Here is a 5,211-nt window from a genome sequence, read left to right on the forward strand (position 1 = left end):
AAATCAGTTCTCAAAAAGCGCTAAAAAAAAAGCCAAATCGCCAAACCATAAATATGAAGCCAAACGTCTTAAAAAATCGCCAGATTTCTGGATTTTGGCGATGAATTTGCCAATATGACAATTCTGCTTCATAAGATCACAAAACAAGAGCGCCGCGCATGGACAGTGCTGCTCCGATACAGCTGCGAGAAGAATGCATTATTGAGCAACGCGCAGCAAACACGCATAAAGCATGACACAAACATGTGCAGAGTAATGGGCGGCAATTAGAAACATAAATTTCAATACAAAAGTAACTTGTAACTGTAACTGTTGAAAAAGTGCTAAAATAGGAACTAGTTACCGCGTTTCGTTACTTTTGGAAAATAGTAACGAAGTTACCGTTACAGTTACTCAAAAAGTTACTAGTTACAGTAACTAGTTACTTTTGTAACTAGTTACTGCCCACCTCTGGTCATTAGGACTACAAATAGTAGCCTACATTAATTCAAACAACGAGTAAGTGAAAGGTACATACAAACATGTTTTATGTCTTGCTATTTTGAGACTAAAATTCCCCTTACCTCACTATGTAAAGTGAGATGGCATGAAATCAAAGAATTGCACAGGAAATTTTTGTCGGTTAATTAGGCCTACAAAGGGCAATAGATTGAGTTTCGCTTTTAGCAGCATGATTGTTGTTTACTTCACAAATGTAGATACAAACGACCTGTTTTAGCCAAGTTGAAGATACATATAGCTAAGATACATACGGCCGACTTTTTTTAGCTGTAGGCCTAAATGTAGATGCAAACAACTTGAAGTCTGAAACAGATCGTTTTTATCTACATTTGTCAAGTAAATCACAAAAGGGTATGTTGTCATGCATACAAATAGATTGCCCTTTGATTGCCACACACTATGTTCTCACACCTCACCGAAAATCTGTTCTTGACCTTGAAGCTTCATTTTGTAGCTTGGGACTGAAAAGACAACTATAAAAGCTTTGAATACCAAACTTTGCTGAAAGAGTGACAAAGTAATCGCTGCAATTCCGGAATAGAAATTGCTGAACGAAAGATGCTCTGATAACGTTATTTGTCAATCAAGAGTTTGGAGCTCTTCAAAGAGCCGTGACAGTTAATCTAAACGAAGACAAAGCTAAAGACTGAACACTGAACAGTCATTAGCTTTGTCTTTGTTTAGATTAACTGTTTATTTGACAAACTGTTTTGATAAAAACACATAACATTGTCTGTTTTTGTCAAATGTATCTAAGTAGCCTAAACACCACCTTTATTGGAAGCAAATTTCTACTTTATCAGGTAAATAAAATGATTGCAGCCTAAATTTGCATTTGATACTGCAATGGATTGCTAAATTTTTCTCACACAAGTTGTTACAACTAAAACAACACTTCAGTAATCCGAGCTTTCAGGGGTGGGCTGCCTACCTCTTTTCTAAGATATATCTAAAATCTTAAATTCACAAAACAATTGTCCTTTCTGCAAAGATTTTTTAAAAATAGTGACATGCGTTAAAATCCATGAACAATTAATCAAAATGGAAAGACAAAAAGCATTTTTCATAGGAATATTTAAAAGAAAAATCTTGTTACGTTCACGTTTTCTTCTCAGCTAAAATTTCAGCTACCAAACCGCCGAATATCGAATATTCGTCTTGGTGCAAGCAGCATAGTGTGAGGAGACCCAAGTTCCACAATTGGTCAAACCGTTTTGTCAAAAGCGCTAATCTCATCTTTCATATTGTTGTGAAATTTAAACCAAACTTTAAACTTAACGAAATCGCTACAGCGGTTAATCATGAAAAACAAACCAATAGTTGCATGAACTAAGACATTTATACTTGGGCTACGTTGCCGAGTAATGAAAGCGTCTGCACGATGATCGAAAGAACGCCTGTTCGACTCCGCTCAAGAGCACGCGGCTATGTCCCGGCAACACATGTCCAAAAAGGAAGCATCTGACTGGATTTATTTTTGGTGCATCTAATTGTCTGTTGTGTTGGATCTGAAATCGATAGCTCAGATGGTTGAGCACCTGATTTTACAAATAAAGAATCTGCAAGATCAAGCGACGCTAGTTCGACTCTCGGGGTGTGCGCTTGAGCAGCGCACTTTAAAGACTGCTCCCATTCTGCGACACCTAATGAATGAAATAACTCCCCGATAATAACACTTCGGCAATCGCAAACTTCAATCTGTCAATCTCGATGACCGGGCCTGCGTCAGTGGTTCAAAGCCTCTACAAGCAAGCTATGCGAAACTGACAGTAACTTTCAAAGTTTTCCAGAAAGCTTTTTTGACCCAAGGATAAAGGTTTCGTCAATCTATCAGTTTGCAATCTAATGTTGTATGGTATCAAGTAAAATAAAATGATTCTTAGTTATAAATTACAGTATCATTGTTCGAATAGTTTTGACTAAACATCAAAAGCAAAAATTATGTTCCTACTCAAAACAGTTTTCTGCTTGCGTGCTCATGTAGAAAATCTACGCTTGTGAATTGTTATGAGGAGTTAATGATGCATGCTAGGCCTTACGCAATAGGTGCCATTGCACTTGTGTGTAGGAACTACACATATAAGCTGATCCAATCCACTCTTAAAATAGCATTAGACAGATTATTGAGATGGCCACGATAACCTCTATGCTATGGGTTGCTTATTCATTCGTGACAACCTCAACATATTTTTTAGAAAAAATGAACTACTATAGATAAATGTTGGCTATATATCGATGCACCAGCAGCGAATCGTTTAATCCTCCGACTTAGCTATCCGTCTGATTAGTTGATCAAGAGCCAGTTTGAGCAAAGTTAAATAGAGTTCATCATAGTCTTACGGGTCTAAAATATTTGGGGGGAGGGGAATAAAAATTTGCACAAATTTGCGGTGATTTTATTGAAATTGCCCAGCTACACATAGCGAAAAAACTAAGTATTGAGCTTGAGAAAATGAGTGCCTCAATGAGCATGTTGATTTGGACAGTTTCGTAAACAGATTGATCAGATTCAGGTAATTTCATATTTTTTGGTGCCCAAATTAACATATTAATGTGGACAGTTTCATAGAAAGATTAATCAGATTCAGGTAATTTCATATTTTGTTGGTGCCCAAATTATCGATTTCAACCGTTTCATAGATGGATTAATCAGATTGTAGTAATTTCATATTTTATTGTTGCCCAAATTAACATATTGATTTGAACAGCTCCATAAATGGATCAAAAAGGCAGCTTACATCTTTTTATGTAACATATTTTTCCCAGATATTAGTACATAGTTGCCAAAATATGCGACGTTTTTTGACAACAGGGAGAGCGGTTGCTCCCCTGGCTCATACGGCTATGATCATTAACTGAGAATTCAAATTTCTACGTCGGATAATACCAAAAACCTGCGATAGCTATCGGCTGTGCACTTTTTTGTGCAATGCATTGAGAGTGATTTAGTTTAATGTGGTAAATACGATACGGAATTAAAAAGTATAATACAATTTAAGTAAAGATGTGATTTTCTTGAAACATAGACAGATACAACCTAGCAACCACACAGCATTTAACATAATACAATAAAGTGAAAACAAACTATAAATTACGAACGTTTTCGGCCATACACATGTTAGCCCTTACCTTTCATTTCGTTACTCGATAAGGGCTAACATGTGAAAGCGTTCGTAATTTATAGTTTCTTTTTACTTTATTGTATTATGTTAAATGCCGTCTGGTTGTTAAGTTGTACGTATATCTCTCTATGGTTAAAAAGTATAGTCGTTGAAAAAACTCAGCAGTTTTCAGGCAACAATAAATAAACTCTACGTTATCAAAATTATTGTTATATAGCTTAGTCTCAATGTATGTGCTTATTTCTGGTTATGGTGGACACGATATTGCAACGCAATTAATATAGGGTGGGCTATAAAGTGTCCTCTTGGATTAAAAACATTATCAGTTGTCAGAATGACAAAATGAGTAACCAATTGGCAAACTTTTAATGCCTATTTCCAGTCAATATAGCCTACCCTGCAGCATTGTGGGGCATTGCACTTGTAAGAACCATTGCTCTCTGCGGCTCTGTCGTCCGGGTGGAGAGTTAAAGACCTGGCAGGAACAAATCGTACCAGCTCAGTGGCCGAGTAGTTATCGTCTGGTGTTGGTAAATTTGAGATTAATTCCAGGTCGGTTACGCTAAAGATTTCAAAAAGCGGTACCGATTATGTTCTTTCTTGCATATCGAAGTGAATATAAGTCGGGTAATAATATGATGACATCGTAATTCTGATATAAAAATGAAACTGAGCCCTGTCGCTAAAAGACCTTGGCTGTCGTAGCACGACAATAAATAAAACATAACATTATTATTATCAAAGACTTTAAAAATAGCAACCTACCGATTGTGTTCTTTCTTACATAACGCTAATATTACCAAAAACCGTAACGTTATTATTACGAACAAACCGTATAACTCTCATCAAAAGCAAGTAGTAAAGGTCGCTTAAACAGATTATAAAAAAATAGAATTAGATTTCTTAGGTATACGTTATTAGTCTTTTATTGTGAGTGATTCTGAGCAGAAGGCTACCTGCTTTTTATACCGGCTACAAAGCTACCCCGTTTCTGAAATTGACATTTGACATCATTGTTCTTACTTATATTACTCGGAAAAGAGAGTTTTTGGTCGGAAATAAACCAAAGAAAGATAAAACAAACGTCTTTTACAAGGCAAATAATAATTCAAATGAAATTAAAACAATTTTTTTTGCATGTAAAAACTGTTTTTTTCTTATTTAGACTTTCAAAAGGTTGAATATTTGAAAACTGAAGTTATTTAAAGAGCGTGGCTGGAGGTCACTCGCTTTATATTGTAATTTGATTTCTGCATAATTTCTGTAATTTGCTTTGGTATATTTTCGCCGATCCTTAGGACGATGGTTTACCTCAATGGGCACCCAATGACGTAATAAAACAGTGGTTGCTCAACCAACTGGCTCAACACTAGATTGTGCAATCAAAACAGCCTTTTTGTTTGTGATAGCTGGTTTAAATCCAGAAATTGTCCTAAGCAAGGAGCAACAGAAAAGAGCGACACATGTTGTTTAGTTCACATGTTGGTTTTTTCCAGAAACGTATACTATGCGTTGTGAGTTGTGAAAATACTAAATGTTTTGCCTACTCAACTATAAGTGTAATTTAAAACTCATGTTACGTAAATGA

This window comes from Aplidium turbinatum, chromosome 2 (assembly GCF_918807975.1).
Source record: "Aplidium turbinatum chromosome 2, kaAplTurb1.1, whole genome shotgun sequence".
Lineage (NCBI taxonomy): Eukaryota > Metazoa > Chordata > Ascidiacea > Aplousobranchia > Polyclinidae > Aplidium > Aplidium turbinatum.